Genomic DNA, 27,254 nt, shown 5'->3' on the forward strand with positions numbered 1-27,254 from the left:
GAGGGAGGGAATCCACTGGGGGGTCATTCATCTCATCCCTGGCTGGCCCCCTGCGGTGACAGATGCTCTCGGAGGCCCGATGAGCTGGGGAGGAGAAGGTAAGGGGGGGGGGAGGGGGGGGGGGCAAAGACGTGGGCCTCACATCTCCATGCTGCCACGCGTGACCCCCCGTGCGTAAAGACACCCGCCGTGTGCACCCCGTCATGAGGAAGATTTCGGTTTCAAGCTAAAAGGCAACAGAGGTTAAGATGGTTGGGGGAGCAGGACTTCTGCTCTCACGCTCAAACTCAGCTCGAGCTCGCCACACCCAGCATTTTATTGGGGGGCTAATTTAGAGACAGGAGAATCCATCTCCGGCAGAGTGGCGACAGGAATGTCGGGTCATCTCCAGCATTTTGTCTCGGTAAGCCTTACCTGGGATTGACCCCGCTCCAGACTTTTTTACTCCTGTTATAAATACCAGGAGCTCATCTGGTCAAAATAAATAAACAAAAATGCATCGCAAATCAACCGCTGGCAGCAGATGCTGGAGATTACACGTCGTTAGAGATCGTGATGCTGCCGAGAAAGAAGATCACCAAAGTTCTCCGTTTTCCCATAATAACACAAAATACTGATAGAGAACAGAAGCAACATTCACTTTCTAGATGTTTAGACAAGTTGATTATTCATTTTTAAACTGGTAAAGGTTAATAGCTCTACTACTGAGCTTAGTGCTGTGCAATTCAGACTCAACTTCAAAGACCAAGTTCACTCATTTTTTCAACACATTTGCAGCAGTCTCTAGTAAAAAGCTCTGGCGCTCCTGTTTCAGGAAGCTGAACACGGCAGGATTTAGACTCTTGTTTTCTGATCTTCGGACAGCTCGCCTCTGATTGGCAAACAAGTGTTTCAAACTGAAAGCATCAGTGGCGTGGAACGGCAGAGGAATGTCGCTGCTTCAGATAGAATCCAATGTAGACTATGGAGTGGTTCAGACCAGCTGCGACGCTGCAATTTCCAGGCGTGTCCCAGAAGCTGCACGCCGCGTCACTAAAGACAAGATTGGGTTCTATATTTGCCACGATCCACTTCTGGGACACGTCAATTTCTGCGGTTAACATAGGGCTAGACAGGAAATGACACACAGTTTCTGTGTAAAATCCTGCAGTGATGCATTTTCAGATATATGTAGCTTAGGTGTGACGCATCGGCCTTTACTCCCAGTATCACACCAGAAGTGCAGTGGCATGTTTTTTCATGGCTTTAATCCTGGCAGTGGAGAGGAACAACATATATGACATCAAACAGTGATTTCCTTCTTTTTGGTTTAATGGCAGATTGCATAAACAAACTGTGACCTTTGAAGTTTCAAGGGATCTTGTGATCTCGCGAGTCCAGCGAAGAGCACAGCAAGAAAGCCATACCGCAGGCAAGACTCTCCAGGTGTGAAATGGACCCCTTTGAAGTTTGCGAGTAAACGTTCCGCGCCGCGGATACTTCCAGTGTGAAACCGGGGTAACAGCAACGTCACTCTACCACTCAGTGCAGTTAGATGCCTACTGACGGACATTTACGTCGATCCAGGTTGATCCTATTGTGTATGGTGTAAAACGTGAGCCAAAGTGAAAATGTGTATGGTATTATGTGTGTTGCTTTGTGACGATGGTCTTGTCAGAAGACTGTCTCCTCACTTCCGGAATGCGAGAGTCCTACCGGTTTAGTTTGCCTTACAGGATGTAAATGGATTGCTACCACATTACCTGGGTGCTTCAGCCAGACTATAACATTTACATACAATTTTTAAAAAAAGATGCAAGACTTTTTAGTCTGATGTGCATGTCAACGCACTGACTGACTCTTTGCTTTTCAATGCTGGTGTTTTATCTATATCTATCTAATAATACAAGCCTGAAGGAGCTCTGCCGTGATATGGAGTTGTTAATGCTAACTGTTAGCTTCTACTCGTTGAGACGTACTCTCCTGGATGCCAAACCAACAAAAGCCTTCCTCGTGGCGAGCCAAGATGGGTGAATCCATGGATGCTAACTTTCAATGTGACATAGATCTGACTGGGTTTTCGTTCCCCCGTCCATTTCCTATCGACAGCTAATGCAAGAAAAAGGTAGAAGAATATTTTTACATTCAGCCTGCATGTTAAACTCAGAGGGGTCGACCCTTTTTAAAAAAATATCGAGTAAAAATGGCTTCTCAGAGAACTTGGTCTTTTAAATATGATACAAACGGTATGTGCTACTAAAATAAAACCTCTACAGGTTGCTGTCCACAATGTTTTGCAAAATTTTAGACACTGATGCATTCAGTTACCATAAATTAATGGAAAACAGCAAATCTATAAAAAAAAGAAAAAGGATCTAAAAACAAGCCCCCCTCCCACACACTCAACAGTGTATTCTTGCAATATCAATGAATCTAATATTGTTTAACTTAGCAAAACAGAAACGTTGAAATATTTAGGGAAACTCCTAAAAATCAGAAGAGAAACAGGCACATAAAAGACAAAAACCTCTACCATATAAAATAATTTAAAAATTTGCAACATTTCATAATGATTTCTTCTAGTTTCTTCAAATTTTTATAGATCTTTGTGTTCTGTTAGAACTTTTTATAGTGTTTCTCATTTATGTAACATTGTGCAGTTTTGAAATGCCATATTTATGATTTTTTTCTTTTAAATTATTATATTTATGAAGTAGCATTACACCGCATTTCACCCTGAATGACACTTACGTCACATTTTCTGCAAACTAACGTTCAAAAAAATCTGCAAGAATTTGTCGGGCAAACAGTAAGTCTGAGTAAACTCACGTGACAGTGGGAAGCTGCAAAACAACAGGAGATTCCACATCAGTTTAATTTTACTGCAAATGTTTCACTGCAAAAGATGTCTGTAGATTATTGCAGAAATGTAAGAAAATTTAAAGCATAAGAATTTTCTTACACTTAGTTTGTATTTATTTGAAGGTCTGATCTGTGGTACCGAAGTTCCAGTTCATTACCCCAATCATGGTCAACAGCTGTTTAAAATAAACTTGTGCACAGCTCTTCTCTTTAGCACCTTTAGTGTGAGGTGTGCAGTAAACCAGCCAATCAGAGCCCCCGCTAGTCCTCATGGAGGGCCACTTTTTCCAACACATTTGTTTCCGTGCTCAGCTTGAGTTTGACTGTGAGTTTTGCCTAGTTATTGCTAATTAAGACCACACACGCAAACATCCATAACTCTCATCTGATCCTGCCTGACATTTTAATCTGATGGAAGAGTGACGTGTGTGTCTGTTGCAATGTGAGTTAAATCTTTACAGGCATCCATCTGATAGCAGTGCAGCCCCAAGTTCAAATGGTGGTGGTGGTGGGGTCGTCGCAGCATTTATCTCCAAATCTCGAACGGTGACATGACCTGTCTTAAATTGCCCTTTTAAAATGGAGATAATGAGACGACTCTGGGATTTTCTCTGCCTTAAAAGACGCAGCAAAAAAAAAAAAAAAAAAAAAAAAGAGAGTGGGCCCACCCCTGAGCTCATCCTTCAACACAGAGCTGAGCTCCAAAAGGGACAAAGGGGAAGTGCTTTTGCCAATGCCAACAGTGTGCTTTGGAAGATCTTTAGCTAAAGGCTCCAAATTAGGGTGGGGGTAGGCATTCCCAAAGGGACGCTGCATCAAATGACTCAGCAATTACTGAAGAGCAGCTTAGCCTGAGCTACAGAAGGGTCACAAAACACATCTGACATCATTAAAACCAGATCGCCTCCATCTGTTACATAACGTGAGGAGTTGAAGAAGCTGAGCCTAAACCAAAATAAGACAATAACAGTCATCACGTGAAAATTCCCGCAACAGAATTCCCTTTTCTAGAAGAGTCACGTGAGGATATCTGACGCCAAGGGTGCGAGGACTCACGCTCCCGTTTACTATTGGGGTGACAGCTCTAATTTCCTTTTAAAGGTCCCAAAAGATCCCTAAAATGAATCCTCCTTCTCTTTTCCCTGCTCGCTGCATGCTCGGGCCCTGAAGTGCAAACTGCTGCTAGTGAGGATAGCAGATGAGCTAAGGTCATTCACGGTTTTTCAGTGAGCCAAACAAACAAAGACAAACATTCCTGCTGAATGCCATTGCTGAAGTCGCCAGCAACAGAGAGAGAGAGAGAGAGAGAGAGAGAGAGAGAGAGAGAGAGAGAGAGAGAGAGAGAGAGAGAGAGGGAGAGAGAGAGAGAGAGAGAGGGGGAGAGAGAGAGAGAGAGAGAGAGGGAGAGAGAGAGGAGAGAGAGAGAGAGAGAGAGAGAGAGAGAGGGAGAGAGAGAGAGAGAGAGAGAGAGGGAGAGAGAGAGAGAGAGAGAGAGAGGGAGAGAGAGAGGAGAGAGAGAGAGAGAGAGAGAGAGAGAGAGAGAGAGAGAGAGAGAGAGCAGGGCTCAGTGAAGATAATGGCTGCAGGCTGCATGTGTGTGTGTGTGGGCACGTGCATGCACGTGCACGCTTGTGCATGTCCATTCGAGGGGGATTATCTGTGGAACTATAAAGTGGGGTGAACCAAGGTTTAAAGCCAGATGTGACCAGAGGGGACGGGGGCAGGGTCCTGGGCCTGAGGAGGTGGGGTGGACAAAAGGAGCATTTGGGCAGATGAAGAAGTCATCATCATTAAGCCACTGAAGGTTTACTGTCCAGTTATAAAAGTCATTTTAAAATTAGGGGATAGTGGGTGCGTGTGAAAGGGCAGAGGGACTGAGGATGAAGCCTGCGACGAGCTTGCAGAGGGGTCCTCACACAGGCCCGAGGAAGCGCGGAGCTCATTCATTAAGAGGACAAGCAGGCTTTGTATTAAGATCAGGTTGATTGGAGTGGTGACCGTGCCTCACACTGTGGCCCAGAGGAGTTTAAGGGCAAGGCATTTAACCTTAAACTGGATCTAAGACACCTCATGGCAAAAGACTCCCAAACAGACAACTGACAAATAAAACTTTTATGTAAATATTCTAATTAAATCTACTTTGTCATGTCTCTTACAAAACATAATCAAATGTGTAACTAGGAGAGCAACAATTAGTCAGTTGATTGATTAGTAAATCAATGCAGTCTCTGCAGATGATAATTGATTTAGGAGGGGGATCTTTGGGCTTTGAACTGTTACGGCTGTGAAGTAAGTTTATACATGTTATTCTACACAAATCACTCTTACTAGATGTTCTGCAAAAGTACTGTTGTCAATATAAAGTGTGCATTATCTTTTGAAAATGGATAAAAGGAAAAGTGCTCTACTGACAATAGTCTTTAGCTCGTACCACATCTATAAAATATTTACTGGCACGCTGCAAATAGGAACAATTCAAATCTGGAATTTTAAGGTTTTAATCAATATTTGATTTAATCTGTTTCAGCAGTAGGATGTCACAGGTTTTCAGGAATTCAGGGGGAAAAAATCTTAGAAAATAAATTCCTTCCTAACGGTTTCGTGCAAAATTTCTAACGATAAACACCAAATGTGATGACATTTTAAGGCATCTTCTGCACAAAGCTGAAAATCCACATAACAAAACACCTGTTCTTAAACTTTAAAAATATATTACAACGATATACATGTGCTCAAATTCTTTAAATATAAATGGACATCAAACAGAGAAATTGAGTCCTACTGATGTTTTCTCCTGACAGAATAAATGAATGAAAGTGAAGGACAAGTGACAGTTTTTACAATGCGGTTCATGACTGTGTCATAAAACAGAAGGCCTGGCGGTGAACCCAATCTGCATTTTACAGCGGAGTTGGGTTGAATGCCAGTTCACCAAAACCAGAAGAGGAGAGAGACACACATACAGCCCTGATACATTTACAGACTTATTCAGGGAAAAATGGAAGAGGACAACAATCCGTTCTATTTCATACAGTAAAGCTGTCACAGCCTTGTGATCAAAGAGCAATCAATGCTAAAGCAGATTCCCACCATGCTTTCCCTTAGAATAAATGTTTTGTTCTAAGGAAAAAAAAATCCCTAAATCTAAATTCTGAGTTAGATTGGTCCTTTCAACATCTGGTCCACACTTAAAGGCTCATCACAGAGTAGATCTTTGATGATGATTGACCAGGGCTTGTTCTGGCAATAAACGATTGTTTGGACAGCCCTATTTGTTATGGGAGGTAAAAGGAGAGCCATGGATCACGTTGAAAGGGCCAACACTATCAAAACATTTACTCTTATCAGATGACAAACCAAGCAAAAGGGGTCGGGTTCCAGTTCCAGGAGACGGCCTGAGCTGCCCTCCAGATCACAAGAGATCTCGATCATCTGATACTACGGGGGACTCGGGGGATGATCGCTGTCGCAGCAATAAAAACGCGGATTTTTTGGGATTGATGTGGTCTAAAATGTTCACGTTTTTACAAAAGGTGCATTCAAAGCTGCATTTTTTAACATGGTGAACTGTAAACTGTATTTTAAATATTTATTTTTCTTCTTGGAGATAGAGCAGCAGCTCCCAGGGTACCCTGCAATTTTCCTGAGGAATCAATTGAACTTTTTACAACTATCACTAAAATAACCTTGAAATGATGCCAATAATCTTGAATTTTAAAGGAGTTTTCTACTATTTACCATGCTTTAGACAAAATCAAACTGTCAAATTACACACAGAACTGTTACTCTGACTCGTACATTATAGGTGAGTTTGAGTTTATAATTTAAAGTTTGTTAGAGAAAAAATGAGGAAGGATTAAGAATAAAATCTAAGTTTTGAGAAATATACATATTTTTCAAGAATGAATGTAAAAAAACCACCCAAATATAATTTCCAAAATAAAAGTAAAATTTTGAGGCAAAAAGATTTTAAAAAGTTTCCAGTGTAAAGTTTTCCCAAAAAAAGTTAACAAAGAAAAAAAAGTCAAAATTAGTATACATAGTATTAAAACGTAGCACATCCACGTCAAATTTACACGTCAAATCACAACTTTGTTTGTCGCTTTAGGGTCTGAATTACAACAACAACAACAACAAAAATGAGTTAAATGAGACACAAAGCTGCCAATGATCTCATGCCTATACCTTTTCATTTTTAATTCAATGTATTGCAAATCATGACAAATCCTCACTATGTTTTGCTTTCTGAATCTGACATCAGCTAGAGGACAACCATCATGCTAATAGATTACAGAGATAAAAATTTGCCTCAAATCCATCAGATCTCCTGAATTTTAGCTCCACTTCTATCGTCTGACACATGAATTCAGCTTTACTCCTCAGGAGCCTGGTGCACTCCTGGAGAGGACAGAAGAAAGAAGCCTGTTGTCTTCATCAGGCGTCCAGAGAGAGAGGTTCCCCTCACACAATAGAGCCTCTCCTCTCTTTTCCTCCCTGAAAAAGTCTCCGCCACCTTGAATCCATTTGAGTGACAGCGTGACAAAAAGGCTTCTTAATGTCCTGACGAAAAGGAGCCTCTAAACTTCCTTACTGGGCGATCAGCTGTATCCATCATGCCCTTCTTCCTGACCTCAGGCGCCACTGCTTCATCAGCAGCGCCCCCACCACCCCCCATCTCTTCAGTTACTCGCCACCCACTGGATTATTAAGCACCAGGTTGCCCTCGGTGACGGGACCCACACTTAAATCCCATCAGTCCTCCTTAAGGCAGCACCAGGCACCACATCAGCACAACTCTTTTTGTCTTTAGGGGACAATGGAAGCAGAGCTGGCCTTTGTTAAGGACTTGACCCCCCATACGAACCTTGATGAGGAAAAAAAGGTTGACAGTAAACCCATTCAGGGCCTCATCCTGGACTTATCCCTGCCAAAGACGGGAACCTTCACCACCTTTTACACCCAAACATGATTTCAGAAAGGGGCAATTAACTTGATCTAAGAAAAATACAGTTAGGTAACAGAAAAGAAGCAGTTACGATTACAATGTTTTCAAAAATTTAATTGAGAATATGTAGCTGAAGGGTTTACATGTCAAAAAAATGAAAAAATAAAAATAAAATCTGCACAGATCCTGATCCCATCAGCTCAATAGGACCTAATAAATAACCAGGACTAATGCAAGGTTTTTTTTTATTAACTTGAAAATGTTTGTCTCACATTTTTACTGCGGATAAAAACACATTTGATGGTATTTGAGAGCTTTAATAGAATTTTTGTCCAGTGTGAAAAGTCCTTTAAGAGAAAGCTCCCTATGAGCTGTGAGACTGTGTTAAACTGGGCAATCGGGTCTACCTAGCGACTAATTCTGACAGAAAAAAAACAACTTGTTTTGAGAGTGTTACAGCATGAAGCACAAGATAAAAGCTCTGCTTTTGCTTATTCCAAGGTATATTTTACCCATTAATATTACTTTTTATGAGTCAGTGTTTAAGTAAGGTGGACCAGGCTCACTGGAATATTTTGTTGTCTGTAGATGCAGCCGCTGATGTGACATGACCGAGTAGGTGTGCTATTTCTGCACAGAAACCCTTCATTATGGACTTACTTTCACTTGTTTAGTCAGAGCTGGTATCATTCTGTTAAGACTCTTTCAGAAGGGGCATTTTAATGAAACAGCTGAAATGATCAGAACCTGGAAATGCAGCAAAATGTTAATGGAAGGATTTGTTTTTTTATTTTTGCTCACTTCATTTAATTAGGAATGAAAACTAGGGATGCACGTTTTCCAAAATTTGTTTAACCGGTTATTGAAGCCATTAACCGGTTAGTACTTAGTTAACTGTAAACTCCATGTAATGATTGATGACATGTTCAGCTTTTCAAAATAAATGTTTAAAATCTAAATTAATCTTCATATATCTTCAAGCATCACTTAAAAACACCAGTAAAGATTAAAGATTAACCAAAATAGTAATTTGTTTTATACCAAGATATATTTCAATGACACTCGTTATGATACTCGTGCCATATGTCCCGTCTCATGGATTAAGGTCAGCTGATCAGCATAGATTGAGTGTACCTAGGGCAAAGCTTGAGAGACGAGTTTTAGATCTTTCTCGGTGGCTGCACCTACTTTGTGGAATATGTTGCCCATCTCCATCAGGCAAGCGTCATCTGCTGCCATTTTTAAAAAGCTACTGAAGACTTATTTATACTCGACAGCTTTTAGTATTCCTAGTTGACTTGGTACTCCTGCTATTTACCATTTTTATGTCTGATTTTTAATGTATTGTTTTTTTATGTTTTTATTATGTTTTTACTTGACGACTTATATGTTTCTGTTTTTATATGTATATGTTCATAACTTTGGGCAACATTTAAAGTGCTATACTAATAAATCCTGATTTGATTGGATTTGATTCAATGTCAGCTGATATGAAAAATACTTTCGTGATTGGAATTTATTCCATATCACCCAGCCCTATCTAAGATAGCATGATTTAGAAGTGCATGCCCCATGTGTCACTGTCGTTGTGTCCTTGGGCAAGACACTTAACCCCCCTTGCCGGTGGCGCCTGTGCTCGGCAGCCTCGCCTCTGTCAGCGTGCCCCAGGGCAGCTGTTGCTACATTGTAGCTTATCTCCACCAGCGTGTGAATGGGTGAATGACTGTAAAGCGCCTTGGGGGGTTCCAGGACTTGAAGGTTTGGTTTCCAGTTATCCGGCTATTAACTGTTAAGGAGTGTCAATAGCCAGTTAAAGAAATTTGGGAAAGCGTGCATCCCTAGACCAAACAATTACACATTATCACATCCCCTCCTTCTGAAACCGATACGCAAATGGCTACTATATGGAAAAAATAATGTTTGTTAATATCAGCCCAGTTTTACTTATTGGACTGATACCAATAATCTAAAAAAGGACTAACATTGGCCGATACCAATACACCTTATACCCTTAGTGTGATTTTTAATAGTTTTACTGCCTACCTAACAGTATTCAAAGAAATGTTCTGCCTGTTTGAAAACAAGCAGAGAATGACTGCAGATGTTTTTTTTGTGTAACTTGACCCAAATTTACTCCTATAAATAACAAACAGCTATAGATCAGACTTAAAGGAAACTGCATTATTTTCCTTGCATTGGTTATAATTTTTCCTAAAATTTTGCTGCTCAGTTGCACCTCTTTTATTTCTAAAGCTATTTTCTGACGACAATAATGGACACGACTGGGAAAAATCGATGATTCTACTGTTTACTTTCTGTTATCAGTTTTTTTTTCCAGTTTACCTGTCATACTTGGAGCTGTATTTGAGTTGCAAATGTGCACACACAGAGAAGAGAGAACGTGGGAGAGGGAGAATGACCTCGCCTGCCACACAGGAACACCGAGTCCTTGCAACACAGAGCTGGGTCTTGGTCACCGTAGCCTTGGATATGCTGCATCAGCCTATGGAAAAGCTTTCCGTTGCAATCAGCCCTCTTCCCCACAATCCTGGCAGCATCAACACACACTGACCTTGAGCTGATTCCTGTTTAGGGTGGGGTCTGTGTGGGTCAGTGTTGGCAATAGAGGGCTTTGAAAAATATGTATCTATAAATGTGTGAGAGGAGCGGGAACCGTCGCTAGGGTGATCTGTTTCCAGATGTTGGTAGAGCATTGCTCCATATCTGCGATGAGTACACTCAACTATTTTCCATCATCTTTACGTTTTAGTGCTTTGTTAATTAGAAGATGAAAATCCACAAAATATTAAATAAAATCATAAAATGTCTTTGGTCCAACGGTCCAAAGTATTTTATTCAGATGAATAATTAAGACTGCACTATTTCATAATGAATTGATTTACGTAATAATTTACTGTGTGCAAATGAATAGTGTGTGACTAGGAATAGACTGATTTATTGGACTGATATATTTACCATTCTTTTTAATATATCAGTATCGGCCGTTAAATATCTGCAAAAGAGCCGATTTAAAGTTAGGAACATGTAAGGGCAGCCTGGTGCAGCTGCCAAATGTATATTTAAGTTTCTGAATAACATATGCTTAATACATGCTCTAAAGCATTATTGTCAGCTCACATTTCGATTTACTTTGGTTAAATGTTTGATTTTAAAACTGCAGTGCACAGAAAAGTTTGGGTGAAATTAAGCATTGCAAAACTGATTCAGGTTCACAAATGTTGTGCATCCTCTAGAGGCCGGACGACATATATCAATATATATCAGCCTTAAAAATCGGCTTTAGATATCGGCAATCTGCAAGAAAATTCTTTAAAAATCTGTATTGGCATTGGCCTTAAAAACCATATCGATCAGCCTCTAGCATCCACTGCAAAAAAACACTGGGAAACTTTTAGATGGTGGCCATGAAAATTTACCTAAAAAATCTGCAGCATATAACTGCCATTGGCTTGCCGTGACCTCTACATGTCGGCATCAGCAACAGAAAAAACAATTTTGGTGGATCTTTATTTCTGACCGCAATTGGAAAGTTTTTTATACAACCTGCATTTGTAAATGAGTTTCTTGATTTAAACGAAATACATTCAACAAAAATATAAACGCAACACCTTTGCTTCTGCTCAGATTTTTCATGAGATGGACTTAAAGATCTAAAATTCATTCCAGATACACAGTATTACAATTTCTCTCAAACATTGTTCACAAATCAGTCTAAATGTGTGATAGTGAGCACTTGTGCTTTGCTGAGATAATCCATCCCACCTCACAGGTGTGCCACATCAAGATGCTGATCTGACATCATGAGTAGTGCACAGGTGTACCTTATACTGCCCACAATAAAAGGCCACCCTGGAATGTGCAGTTTTTTGCTTTATTGGGGGTCTGGGGACTCAGAACCGGTCAGTATCTGGTGTGACCACCATTAGCCTCATGCAGTGCAACACATCTTCTTCGCATAGAGTTTATCAGATTGTCAGTTGTGGCCTGTGGAATATTGGTCCACTCCTCTTCAATGGCAGTGCGAAGTTGTTGGATATTAGTGGGAACTGGTACACGCTGTCGTATACGCCGGTCAAGCTCATCCAAACATGGTCAACGGGTGACATGTCCGGTGAGTGTGCTGGCCATGCAAGAACTGGGACATTTTCAGCTTCCAAGAATTGTGTACAGATCCTTGCAACAAGGGGCCGTGCATTATTTTGCTGAAACATGAGGTGATGTTCATGGATGTACGGCACAACAATACGCCTCAGGATCTCATCACATTATCTCTGTGCATTCAAAATGCCATCAATAAAATGCACCTGTGTTCTTCGTCCATAACAGATGCCTGCCCATACCATAACCCCACCACCACCATGGGCCACTCGATCCACAACATTGACATCAGCAAAGCGCTCACCCACACGACGCCACACACGCTGTCTGCCATCTGCCCTGAACAATGTAAACCGAGATTCATCCGTGAAGAGAACACCTCTCAAATGTGCCAGACGCCATTGAATGTGAGCATTTGCCCACTCAAGTCTGTTATGCCGACGAGCTGGAGTCAGGTCAAGACCCCGATGAGGACGACGAGCATGCAGTTGAGCTTCCCTGAGACGGTTTCTGACAGTTTGTGCAGAAATTGTTTGTTTATGCAAACCAATTGTTGCAGCAGCTGTCTGAGTGGCTGGTCTCAGACGATCTTGGAGGTGAACCTGCTGGATGTGGAGGTCCTGGGCTGGTGTGGTTACATGTCGTCTGCGGTTGTGAGGCTGGTTGGATGTACTGCCATATTCTCTGAAACGCCTTTGGAGACGGCTTATGGTGGAGAAATGAACATTCAATGCACGAGCAACAGATCTGGTTTACATTCCTGCTGTCAGCATGCCAATTGCACGCTCCCTCAATGCTTGTGGCATCTGTGGCATTTTGCTGTGAGACAAAACTGCACATTCCAGAGTGGCCTTTTATTTTGGGCAGTATAAGGTACACCTGTGCACTACTCATGATGTCAGATCAGCATCTTGATGTGGCACACCTGTGAGGTGGGACGGATTATCTCAGCAAAGCACAGGTGCTCACTATCACACATTTAGACTGATTTGTGAACAATGTTTGAGAGAAATGGTAATATTGTGTATCTGGAATGAATTTTAGATCTTTAAGTCCATCTCATGAAAAATCGGAGCAGAAAGAAAGGTGTTGTGTTTATATTTTTGTTGAGTGTAATTCACACCAAATAAGAAGCCTTTGATTGTGAGGTGACAATAAATGATGCCTCTTTTTGTTTGTAGTGGAAAATAAATATCATAAAAAGGCAGATTTATTCCAACAGCTTTTTCCTATCAATTTCTGCATAAACCTAAACTTCATCAAAAAGCTGGTTGTAGTCAGGTTGTGGGATGTTGTTAAACACCAGTCATAGGCCTCGACTCTCCAATAATAGCTATAAGACAAAAAAGGTTTAAACGATCGCTAACGTCTGTAACAAAGTGTGGAAGTCTGTTGCCTAATTAAATTAGATTTCTAGCTCAAAAAATATAACAGCAATACTTATATTATGTATTATTTTCAACAAATACATACAACCTACTTACTGCATGCCAGAGTTTTAAAGTAAGACCGTCTTAAATTGAGAAATGATAGATTTATAGTTGTTTTAGTCACATCCTGAATATAACTTTTTGCAGTCTCGCATGATATTGCAAGACTTCATTCAATCATAGACAATTAAAGAGGTCTTTCACTGAAAAACCATCTTTTACTCATTAGTTTTGAAAATGATCTGTCACTTTGAGTTTAGCATGCAGGCAGAACATGAAAATTGTCTCCTACACCTATCTTCTGCATTAGTTTCTGATAGAAAAAAAGACAGTGAAACATTTAGCAGTCACATGGACTCAACCATCTTGGCTGGCGACAGGGAAGGCAGTTGTTGGTTTAGCGTCCAGAAAACAGCAGAGAACATCTTGACTAGTTGAAGCTAACAGTTAGCATTAGCTACGCCACAACAAGGCAGAAATACTTCAGGCATGTGTAATTTGTGGAGATAAAACATCAACATTGCAAAACAAATGGAGTCAGTGGTAAAGTCTCGTTGCTTTTATCCAATCTGAGGGACGATGTCCAAATATCAGGATATTAGACTCCAAATCCGGTCATTTGAAGCAACTTTCTCTTCCAGCTGACTGAGTACGACTTACAAGGCATTCATTCCTACTAGACAGATCATCTGTTGCTGTGACCCCCAGACCCTAGAAATCTCTCCCCCTGAGCCTGAGATCAGTGGTCTCCTTTAAAAAGCAGCTGAAAACTCACCTGTTCAGGCTGGCTTTGGTGTGACCTTCATCACCACCCTCTCTTTCTTCTGCTCTTTCTACCAATTCCGCCTTTTCCGGAATCCACTGATTTGCTCTTTCCTATTCATTTTCACTTTCCCTTTCCTTGCATTTTAAATCACAATTCCTTTTTTTTCTTCTACAAATTCTAACCATATTTTTTTTTATTTTTTTTTTGAAGATGGTTTGTATTTTGAACTTTTTGTTCTTGTGAAGCACCTCTTGACTTTTATCTTGAGAGGCGTTATATAAAAGATAATTTTCTTTCTTTCTTTCTTTTTAGAGACCGCTAGCCTAGTGAACTAGACCAAAGTTTGGTCTAGGAATGCTCCATTGGAACCTCTGCAGTCCCTACTAGCATTCTGGCTGGCCAATCACAGGGCCCTGAGATCATCTGGTGGGCAGGACAATGAGGTGGAGTGGAACAAGATGGCGACAGCTTGTTTGAAATGGCTTTTATATCATTTTGGACTTTGGCTTTATTAGAATCATGAGCAGAAAGATGTATTTTAGTCCTTTATTTAGAAAAAGGATGTATTTTTGCCTTCTTCAACAGCAGGCTGCCTCGTTTAGAGACATCTGTTGTGGTGAGTACCGTAAATCATCTAATATTAGCCTGTATTTAATTAACTGCCGGGTATCATATTTTGGCCGGTGTCGGAGTCGGCGGAGGTGAATAATGGCCGGTTTTTTATTGTGGCCGGGTGGAATGTGGTAACAAGCAAGTACGGGGGGCGGTTGTGTCATCCGTCTCATTTTTGATTTGCCAGTGATAGACCGCGAGGGTAACTTTAACCGTGCGGAGACGAAGAGGAGGCGAAAATTTGATATCAAGTTCAAAGAGAACGTGCTGATTATGCTGCAGACCACTCTGGGGAGCAGTAGCAGGGGTTGTATGAACTAGTCACTAGTCGACTTCACCGCTCTATAGTGACTTGTTATGCCTGTCATCGACTAGTCGCTGTCACGTGATAATGACCGGCAAGATGCAGTCCACGGAAAAGACAGCAGCCTGCTGTCAGCAGGTGACAAGCTCCTGCTCGTCGGGAGGCAACGCGCTGTGCCAGAGCGTCGGTACTGACACCCGCCGTAAAATGGACATTTAACCAAATTGTGACGTTTACCCTCTTGCAATTTAACATTCCCCTCACCCCCATCCTAACCTTAACCAGCGTGCGCATGCAAAGCTCTGATCGTTGACGCGCTCGACATCTGCGTCCTGAGCACGGCCACAGTAACATTATCAAATCAGGTGTCGCCATCTCAAAAACTAATTTAACACGCCATCGTTCATGTCGGCTCATTTCCATTTATGTTTTCTGTCTTTTATTCTTTTATTTGTGCCTGATGCGTTTCGCTGCTGTGGATCGGGGCGCATCACCTGTTTTGTCCTCGGTGACGCATCTAACTGATGTGGGAAGCAGCAAGCACTCCGCTGTTTTTGCGGTCGGTAGATCTTTTAGAACTGTAGTTCAAAGGTAACTCATAAGGTGAATATATATGAACCCCGGTAGCAGTTTCTCATTAGGATTGAGAGGAGATGCAGGAAGATAATAAACAGGCAGGACAGAAAAATAGTCAAATAAAAACAAGTTAGTTTTTGTACCTGGTGGTTGCAACAAACAGACACCATTGAAGGTAATCAGAAGTGAGGAACAGAAAATGAAATAATTATTTTAATATTTAGAGCAGCAGGAACTCCGAGAGGCTGCAGGCGCATCAGTGACTTTGCGGCCGCTGCGCAGGGGGAGGGGGGTGGGCTGAAGCAGAAACTACCGTTGTTAAAAGAAATGTGTTTAACTTTGAAAATGTGGGCGCAGTTTTAATTGTCAAAAACTCCAGCGAACCATTAGTTCATTTTGCTTAAATAGAAATTGGGGCCCGTCTCTAATTCTGGTCCTCCGTCCAGTAAAGGCCTGGAGCTTGCTGAGCTTGAGTCAAATACAGGCCCGGGCCTGTATTAGAGGATTTACAGTGTGTCACGTTGTTCCCGCCCCACGACCAAAAGCCATCAATGAAGCGTTGCCACACTAAATAATATGTTTATTTAGTCTGGCTTGCCAGGCTAAGAGACCACTGCAAATGTATTAAAAACATGAGTAAAGGACCTGTTTAAGCCTCTCAGGCTCAAAATAAGTTTTGATAAAAGGACGAACAACTAAGTCCTTCAGGGGTACTTCTGAGTTAAAAAATGCTCATGAAATATGTATGTGGAGTAACCAGGTAGGTGGGTTTTAACTGTTGCAAATCTGCAACGCCTGCCTCCAGAGGGTTAAAGTACGTAAAGAAGATGACTTCCAGCTACCACCTTTCCAACATTTAGCCCAACGTCTGACAATAGATTGTCTGAATTAAAGACATTTTGTGCTATTAATTAGCTGCAGCTGTTGTCTTGTTGAGTTGACTCAAAAAGTTAATCAGTTTTAGGTGACCAGGACACGATGTACTTTCTAGTTGATTCATTAAACTCGGTGCAGTGATTTGTGGGATTTTTCTTTTGCTAAGACAAACAAACACATGCAGACAAGGGTAAAAACAGCACTGATCTAATTTTACATTAAGGCAAAAATAGACTGAAGAGAAGAATAGAATAGAATAGAATAGAAAAGAATAGAATAATACCCAAGATTGCATTTTAATGATTAAGATTGCAATAACAAAGGAGGTTCTTCCAAAACTAGTTTTAATTATGATTTTAAAGAAATTACAGAAGTTAAATAAAAAGTGCACACTACACACTAAACTCCAACTGGTTTGTTTACTCTATAGTCAGTTTAATTAATTATTCCTTTTAATTAACAGTTTTGTAAAAAAATAATAATAATAAGTAGACAGAACTAAAAGTATCTGTTAAATGGGTCCATACGGGCAACACTCTTCACTCAGATGCAAGTTATTTCTAAATTGGAGTTGCACGCACTAGGAATATGAACATTAAGTGATGTATTTGGACTTTATCACTTTTCATTATTATCATTTCAGAGCTGCACACAATCACAGAATCCATAAAACCACAGATCAGACCTGCCAGCTTATCAATAACTAATATTTCATTTCATTACTAACATTTATTAGACATAACAGTTCAGATTTGGTGATGTTTTGCACAGCTGCTTTTACTTGTGCACTCGCTGAACTCTACAGTTGTCTATTGCACTCCTAAACAGAGCGCTTCAGTAAATGTTAAGTGGGTTATGGCTTACTCAGCCTTAAAAAACTCAAATTAGACAAAAGAGAAATATGATTATAAACAAAAAGGAACATTCGTGAGTACAAAACTATAAAAACGAGACCGCAACAATGAAATCTGACTTTAAAAACTTTGACTTTCCTCCAGACTATTGTGGTACGATGCTGTCTGTGACACGGTACACCGTGTTCTCTTTTGGAGAACAAGTAAAGTGCAGCAAGAAATTTCTGGCTGGAGGTTCTGTTCCAATGAAGCTGGCACCTGTGAGCAGGGGTACACCCTGTGAGAACACACTGTTCCATAACAGCGCTGTCTGAGAGGGGTTTCTCGGTCCGATGCTTTCTGGGTTTTAATGGCAAGAATGAGGCTTTGTTACTATAAAGTGCTCTCTGTGAAACGGCATGCACACTTTGCTGTGTATGAGCTCATATTGATGTAATGGAGCCCACAAAAATACAAAAGGTTGATCTAAAAAAATAGGAACACAAGTCCACACTTTGTGCCACGAAGCTACTGTAAAGTTTTAAGAGTTCAAATCAGGAGAAATAGAAGAAATTCCACCATGAAGTCAAAAGGCTTTGGCTTTGAAGCTAGCTGATTTGGCGATTGAACAAAAAAATTTTGTTGCAGTGACAGACAGCGTTCCTAACCTAAAGAAGGGGTTCATCGCACTCATTCGGTTTAGGAAAGCCAGTGATCCAAGAGTGACAGATAAGAACCTGAACTGCATGTCAGAATCAAAGATAACAGACCGAGAGGAAGTGCCATCTACCAGGGTCGGGTTCCACTTATTCAAGAAAAACACACATGCACGCACGCGCGCACACACACACACATGCACCACATCCTCCTAAGCTTCCACAGCAACAGAAAACAGGATGTTCGGAGCGTATTTTTACTTTCCTGACTGTAGCTTAAGATGTTGATGTGCACAAAACATTCATCAAATAAAAAACACTTGATCCCAAATTAATTCTAGCCTCATAAAATATTTTTTCCCAAATCATTCCTAAATACTTTATACATGGAAAAGCACTGAATCTGGTTTTGATGAGATTCAGATTTCTGATTTTGGCCTTTTCTGAATCTTCTGGATAATCATCAGAACATCTTTTTTTATTAAGTAACGTAAAAACCGGGACTCTGGAAGTGAAAACGGCCCCATCTGTTAACACTAGTGTGGATTAGCACTTAGCAATAATGAACGCAGTTACAGCAAATAAGTTAGGTTTTTTATTATTAGCTTATCAATGGTGCATTTATGGAACCCATTGAAATGGGAAATTTGTGTTTCAGACTGGCGTTCAAGTTGATTTTTTGGGTGCTTAATTAATCATTAAAGCAGGACTTATTTAATTGGGGACAAACTGTAATAATACATGCAACGTAAAACCAGAAAAGTGGACAAAATTAAATGGAATTCACTCAGAAAGAGGTGTGTGCAGCGCCGGCGCTCCACACACGCACACCACGCACAGCGCGTAGGGCACCACGCCGGGGAAGGGGCACCAAACGCAAGCTTATGAAAAATTATATATATACGATAAAGACAGATTTCAATTAGAAGATGTGCAAAGCAAGTTAACAGCATGTTTACAGAGAAAAAACAATACAAAAAGGAAAGGAAATGGACCGTGTCCATTTTTCACTCTGTCCGGGACGTCCAGACTGGGGGTTCTGATGAAAATGTCCGGCTTTTCATCCAGGAGCAGGGATCGAATTATGGGGGAGCTGTATATCCTACACATCCAGGGGAGCCGGAAAAAAGTTTTCTACCTATATTACATCATTTATGGACTCTTTTGAGCAGAGAGCACAGAGAGCGACACAGCGCTGCGTTGTTGCGCAGCGATTCAGGCAGCTGCTTCCAGCGCACGGTCCATTCTGAAAGTGGCGCAACCAAAAAACTATAATTAACACACGATCGTTCATGTCCGCTCATGTTCTCTACTTTCTGTCTTATTTGTGCCTGGCGCTCTGCTACTGCAGAGCTCATCACCTGCACTGCGGTGATTTCACCTCACTGACGCAGCATTGAATCGCGCACTCCACTTTGCGGTCAGGAGATCCCTTTGATCTGCTCAGAAGTAACTGATGAGGTGAAAAAGTAAGAATCCAGGCAGCAGGTTTTCTGGAGAGTTTAGAGGAGATGCAGGAAGATGAGATACAGACAGGACAGGAAAATAGTTCAATAAAAACAAGAAAACAAAACAAAGTGTTGAAAAGTAAAATGTAGGTATCTCCACTATGTTTCTACCTGTATAAAACAATAAGTTACACACATGCAATATTTATACATCTGATACAATTCAGATCACCTTCAAAACTCAGTCACACACCCAGGGCCGTTTCAAGACATTTTGGGGGCCAAGGCAAAATGACCCCCCCCCCCCCCCCACACACACACACACACACTAAATATCAATCCTACTTTTTGGAAAATAATAAGCAGTTTGTGCATACAAGAGAATTAAAGAAAATTTAAGGCGAAGCGCTTGCACATACTGTGTTATTGTGTTGTTTTTTCTGTATGTGTGTGTGTGTGTGTGTGTGTGTGGGGGGGGGGGGGCACCACGAAGCCTTTGTGCTTAGGGCACCAAAATAGCTAGCAACAGCCCTGGGTGTGTGCCATTAAAAACAGTTTAAAACACAATTACATTATTGATTCTCTTGATTATATTTTATGAACGAACTTCATCCTTGGAAAAACAATGTCAACAGATAACGTTAAAATAGCGAAAATTAACCTCAGATATGGAGGAAACAATGTGCTTCCTGCAGGTGAAAATAAGACATACAGTAACAGCTGACGGTGGTGGGGAGGAAGCCCCTCCCCCACCCAAAGGGATCAATGCACATAAATGGAAGAGGTCACAGACCTTTGACATCTCCTTTCAGCCGGGGGAGGGGTACAGGCCTTTGTCATATTGGTTTTAATGATCCAATTGTCAAGTGTGTCAAACAACTTCATAAAGCCCCAACAGTTTGATTTCGTCCTGCACACACACCCTCGTAAGCTCCATCAGTATTCCTATCAGCCTCGGTGTGAAGATTTAAAACATAAAATGTTTCCTCGTATTTCACTTCCCAGCTGTCTTGTTTAGCTCTTTGGCGCTCCTACGCACGTTTGAACCGTTTACCCCCGTCTCTTTTCCACCACAGCACAACTCCGGGCTTTATCTGCGCTGCAACTCCCTTTCTTCAACACATTTTTGAACACAGATGAGGCCACTCAAAAAGCTAGGAATATCAGTACTGGATTATTTGTTTACTTTTAGAAATGTTAAAAAAATCAGTCTGGATCATCTGAGAATGAGTGGTTCCAGATGCACCCTCTGCTACAGTAAACCCTCCAGACTACCGCTTCCGAGTAACAGGATGTGATTTACAGTCGACGAAGGTCTCCTTTCATTTATTTCGACCCAGACGTTTGCAGTGAACACCGTGTTCCCGGCTTTTGGCTTGGAAATCAAATGGAGGGTTAAAAGTTTACAGGAATGTATGTGAAATGCATTTAGCTAAGCCAAAAGTGCAGAGAAGCTGGAATCTTCTAAACATTTAGTTGAAAATGAACATTGAACCCGTCATCGCTTAATCGTATCTATTCCATTCCACCCCAGATTGAGCACTGTGTTGACAAAAGCACACATTTAAGAGGCGAAACTTGAAAATAATCCAGTGATATATTAATTTATGTAAGGATTTGTTGATTTATTGAATATAACAATGAATTTCACAATTAGAGGGTAAGCATTAGTGCAGAACCCTAATAATGTTTGGCCTGCAGATGCAAATGTCACTTGAATGACCAGGCTTGTTCTAACCTAGGTCCATGTGTCCACATATGTGGCCTTTGGCTCATTCTTGCACTCTTCTACCTAGACCTTTCTGTTATTGTTTATAGACACTTGATATTGACTTAAACATTTTTGTTGTCCTTTTTTTTAAATAAATTTGACAACATTTTAATTTAAATGTATTTTAAAGTTATTTTCATTTATGTTTCCATTAATTAGAGTTGACTAATCTGTAATAGCTATGTTTTTTCTTTTAAATCACAACAAATACAAGTTTGGGTCCCGTTAGGCTAAACCTGCTAAATATAAAATTACATTTATTGTTGCTTTTCACAAAGAGCGGTTTATCGTTCTGAGCTTTATAATAACATTTTAAAATTCAGAAGGAATTCTGACTTTTTTCATTTAGCAACAAAGTGAAACAAAATGAAAATAATATATTAAAATTTGTCTAAAAACCATTAAAAGCTTCTGCTGCCATTTTTTATATTCAACCATGCATTGATATAGATTTATAAACTACAGTTTTCTTTAAAAACCTTTAAAATATGTTTATTATACATGAAGTTTGGCTTAACTCAGCGTCACAAGGGTTGGTGACCCATTTAGACCATCTGAAGGAGGCAGAAGACTTGTGTAATGAAGCAGAAGTTTGAGGAGCGTACTAATCCTGTTAGAGATAGTAGACTTGCTCTTCAAAGGGTTAAATTCTGTGCATGCATCTGGATAGACTATTCAAGGTATCCAGCATGTTTTAGTGGTTTCTCTAGTCCAACACACTAGATTGAGTGGTTTAATCACCTGTGCAGCAGCTCATCAGGCTCTGCATAAGCCTGTTGATTACCTGCTGATTGAAATCAGGTGTGCTGAAGCAGGGTTAAAACCAAAACGTGCTGGATACCGGCCCTCGAGGACCAGGATTTAATAGACCTGGGGTAGGGACTGGGATGTGAACAGCACACTGTTTTCCAGAATAACGAATGGTTTAGCTGTGTCCGTTAGGCAATCATACCCAAGACATTTGGCTAATGTTAATTGTTCTGAAAAACACATTTGACACAGTTTAAATGAACTCTAACTTATTTGTACTCTGCCAGTGTCTTTTCATTTTCAAATAGAAGATATGTATTGATCAGATTTAACCAAACAATAATAAAGCTCAAACCAACAATGAGCTTTGTTTTGTTGTTTAAAATCAGTCTCATATTTTAAGGACATTTAACTGACTCTACCTACTTATTTTTTTCACTTATGCATGAAACATTTTAGTGTGTTGACATTTAATTAGAATCTTTTTGTCATCTAAAGAATGAATACTTAATGCTGAATCAGCAAGTTGATGAATGGCTCCTTTTTTGAGCACCACCTGTTCTCTAGGTTTTACCACACGGAAGCCAGGCAAGAGTGAAACAAAAGCACACATCTCTCTAGTTGGGATTTCTTTTCTCTATTGTGCAAGCTGCACTAATGGTCAGAAAAGCCCACAATCACAGATAGGCACCGCTGAAAGGATTGGCCACGAGCATCTGTCTGCTCTGCTGACTCTAGTCCCCGCGGTCTTTTTGTGACCTAAACGTCTCCAGCGGTCTGCATGGGCGTTTAAAGGGAATGATTTAAACTTGATCAATATGTAAAGTTGACGCATTTTCGGAGGTTGTCTGAAAACACGACAGAAACTAAACACCAGACCCGACTGCTAACCAATTGATTTGTTATGACAAAATCCCCCTGGTCGAATGGATTTCCACAATGTAAAGCAAAAATAGCAGAAACGTATTAAATAAGATGCATTTTCCATATTTTCCCCCCAAAAGGCAAAGAACCATTGAGGTACAACTGACCAAACATGGATCAGAAAAGAGAACAAGCACATTTCCTACTTTAAATTGTGTTGAAAGAATAATGGCAGAAAATAATCAATCTGTTTCCCTGGTGACAACTGACTCATGCACAAATGAATGTGAAACAGCTGATCCGTTGTTGAGCTTTTTCAGGTGAGATATGTCATGCAGCATTTTTGGAACGCTTTTCTTGCCCAACGAAAAGGTCTTTAGATGAAATTACTGAAAATGGCACTTTGGGTCAAAGACTGAAAGGGAGAGAAAGGATGAGAGCATTTAAGGATACTAAAAATGTGTGCTTTTATTTGAAGAAGCTATGTTTAAATGTAACTGGAAATGAGACACAAACACCAGGATTTTCATGTTGAAGTGTGTTTCCATGTAAAAGATAGAAATTAAACATGGCTCACATTCAGGAGGATTGATGAGTTAACGGCTAGATCAGGAGCATCTGTGACCTTAAGTGTGATGCTCCTGTCCTAATCTCTGGAATTCTCCATGTTTCATGCAACTTTTCTTAAATAAACCTTTACACACATTTGACATAACATGATGATTTTGGCAAAAATATAGCCCGAATTGACCTCTGGCTACAGAAGTGTTAGATTTTGCAGCTGCAGATGATTTTTATTTGTAATTAACCTTAGAATTTTATTAAAAGCAAAACAAATAACCATGTAAAAGTCTATAAGTAAAAGAAAATTACTGTTTAATTTTAACCCCTTGTGTAGAGTAAGGTTGAGAAAGTCGCCACCTGGATTTAACAAAGCAAATATAGGTACAAGCCTCCTATTGGATAATTACTGCACGGATGATAATCTTTCAGCTGGCAACAAGTTATTTAACCACAACTGGTGCAATGAGTTGTTTCTCATTTCTTAAACAACCATGTGGAAAGACACATCTGGTGGTTGTGGAAAATATGTTAGTCTGTTTGAAAAGGGTCGGATCATTGACACGAATCAAGCAAAGAAAACATTTAAGGAGATTGCAGAAATTAAGAACTGTCCAACGCATTATTAAAACTAGTCTGATGAGTCCAGATGGACCCTGTTCCAGAGTGATGGTGCATCAGGGTGAGAAGAGAGGCAGATCATGCCTAGTGCCTACTGTACAAGCCTGTGGGAGCAGTGCTATGATGTGGGGTTGCTGCAGTTGGTCAGGTCTAGGTTCAGCAACAGGATGTGCTCCAAGAATGGGGTCAGCTGACTACCTGAATGACCAGGTTATTCCATCTTCCCAGATGCCACAGGCATATTCCAAGATGACAATGCCAGGATTCATCAGGCTCAAATAGTGAAAGAGTGGTTCAGGGAGCCAGAGACATCATTTTCACACATGGATTGCCCACCACAGAGTCAAGACATTAACCCCATTGAGAATCTTTGGGATGTCCTGGAGAAGGCTTTGTGCAGCGGTCAGACTCTACCATCATCAGTGCAAGATCTTGGTAAAACATTAATGCAATGCTAGATGGAAATACATCTTGTGACATTGCAGAAACTCATCGAAACAATGCCACAACGAATGTGTGCCATAATCAAAGCTAAAGGTGGTACAACGAAATATTGCTGTGTGAAACCTTTTTTTTTTTGGTGGTATCTTTTTTGGCTGGACAGTGTATTTCACAACACAGGGGAGATGAAACGATATATTGCTAAATATAATATATACTAAAAGCCAGATATTTGCTATTTTTAAAGGTGTAGAACACTGAAACATATTTTTAACGATTGTTTCTGATTATAATCAGTCATTCTGTTTTTCATGCAGGCTTAACATAAAAATAGTCTCCTACACCTGCTTCTTGCATAAGGTTTAGATAGTAAATAGATGGTGGAAGGCTAGGATTTGAAAATCCTGACCGCTCTACGTCACATGGACTCACCCATTTTGACTCCTGATGGGAAAGGCTGTTGCTGGTTTAGCGTCCAGGAAACAGCAGAGAACGTGTCAACTAGCAGAAATGTTTGAATGTAAATTCACAACAAAAGTTGATGCACTGCTTTTAAATATCAATTCTAGGGCTGCACGATATTAGAAAACCTGCGATATACGATAACAACGATTAATATTGCAATGATGACATTACTTGCGATAAATAAAAACTTAACTGAGGAACAAAAATAATCAAAATCAAAGAAATAAAAAAACTGACAAAAAACATCATAAAAATGAGAAAAGCAAAAGATGTGAGGAAGGGAAAAAAGAAAATGAACAAGAAAAGGCAATCAGTGGATCCCGGGAAAAGCAGAATCAGCAGAAAGAGCAGAACAAAGCTAACTCAGGTGTTTGCTAACCATCAAAATTTAGTGCCGTCTGCCTCGGGGGCGGGCATCTAACCTATGAGAACCCACCCAATTGGCCAAATGGGTGAATAGCTCTATTCGATTTGTTAAAAACACATCATGCTTCCGTTTGATTGACAGAATGTATTATGTGTAGCAAATATTTGAGCTGACAATTCATTGCGATATTTATCTGTTCTTTGCGATATGCATATTGCGCATGCTGATATCATGATGTGTTTGCCATATGTTGTGCAGCCCTAATCGATTCCGTGTCATAACACAAAAAAAGTGCTATACTTCAGTGTATTGATATTTTCTTGCATTCCCTGGCCGTTTCTCAATATGCACACCTATCTGTACTTACTCATGTCTTTGTGAAACATCATCAACAATGGCCCAAGGACTGTTCCCAATCCTAAGTCTGCATCATGGCAAGTTTGCTCAAAGTTCCCAGATGGGTTCTTGCTCCACCCATTGTATCGAGGATGCATCAACGCATCCTTCTGCAGACTTAGGACAGCAAAGTTTCCCATAATGCGTTGCATCACAACCTTTTGTAGTTTTATTTAAGAAATACTAATAAAGAAATATTAAGTTGTCTGTTATTGTAAATAATTGTGTGTAATCTGTAACATTTGATGTGTGTATTACGGTTTTACTTTTTACAATCCCTCAAAATTCTAATTAGCTAACCCATCATCAAAATAAATGCAAAGTTCTGTTTTGATGAAAAATAAACGTTTTTATTCATTTAAAAGGAACTCTGGCTATGAGGATGTGTATGCCTTAATAAGCCACAAGTTTTCTGTTGTACCAAACTATGTTGTTAGAAACACATAAAATGTTGCTGTTTATTTATAAATCTATTATATTCAGTAAATTTTTTGACATGCGTAGGACGCCATGTTTTCCGCACGCAATGCACTCTGGGGGCGATGACGTATATTGGTTGCTCTTGGAAGAATAGCTATTGACACTAGTGTTTGTTTACGTGCTCACCATATTAATAATTAAGTAAAATGCCACATTGTGCTGCTTTTGGATGTAATTTTCAGTCAGAGGGCAACAAGGGGAGTGATGTGAGTTTACACAGCTTTCCCACTGGCAAGAAGAGGAGAAAGCAGTGGGAAGATGCCTGTGGACGGACACAACTTCCCAAAGATCCGCGGCTGTGTTTCCAGCATTTTTCTCCTGATGTGTTCGAGGCTTCTAGTCGACCACAACTACTTAGAGCTCACCAGAGCAGCTGGGTATAAGAGAAGGCGGAAACTAAATGCTTTCCCGACCATTTTCCCACGCAAGGAGCCTAAACGCCCTCGGAGAGACAAGAGACGCTGGACGCTCTCCTGAGCCGACAACTCGCTCCTGCAGCTGCCGCTTCTGTCACGTTCAGCGAACCATCGGACACGCCACTCGTCACAGATAAAGCTGAACATTCACCTCTCCCGTCAGTAAAACAAGCAGTAAGTGTAGCAACACAGTGTTCTCCAAATATATAATATCCCCAAAAATGATTAAAGTCGTTTCACTGAACATCCTAATCATCTATAAAGCACATGACAGCTCTGGATGCTAAAATTCTCCAAAATCATTCATAACTGAATAAGTTTGATCACACGATAGCTTACCGTTAACTTCTGCTGACAAAAATGTGAGCTCTTGACAACAAACACCCTCCCTCTCGGTTACCATGGAGACACACTTACCGCACACGCACCACCGGTTTTGTCCTGCACTCGCTTCATCCCGCCCTTCTTGCTCTTCATTTTGATGCTTGTTTTGTGAAACATGGTCAGTGATGTCCTCATTAATGTTTGGCTCTGGTTCATATTGAAAAGGCTGAACAGACGACATGTTGATGTCGCTGAACACTCACTACAGGGCCCCAAAGCCGGCCGGTGCAACCGAGGTACAACTATATGACGTCACTACCCAGAATGCAGTGGGACGCCAACAACAAAGGGGACCTACGATTAAACTATTTTTACAAGTTTTATAAAAATGA

The 27,254-nt window shown here is 40.5% G+C and overlaps 1 protein-coding gene across 9 annotated transcripts in view; it reads right to left on the reverse strand.

Moving 5' to 3' along the window:
* greb1l (GREB1 like retinoic acid receptor coactivator) overlaps positions 1-27,254 on the reverse strand; it is a 64,067-nt gene that overhangs the window by 34,654 nt on the left and 2,159 nt on the right. The gene's annotated exons all lie outside the window — the stretch shown is intronic.

This window comes from Nothobranchius furzeri, chromosome 11, assembly GCF_043380555.1.
Source record: "Nothobranchius furzeri strain GRZ-AD chromosome 11, NfurGRZ-RIMD1, whole genome shotgun sequence".
Classification (NCBI taxonomy): domain Eukaryota; kingdom Metazoa; phylum Chordata; class Actinopteri; order Cyprinodontiformes; family Nothobranchiidae; genus Nothobranchius; species Nothobranchius furzeri.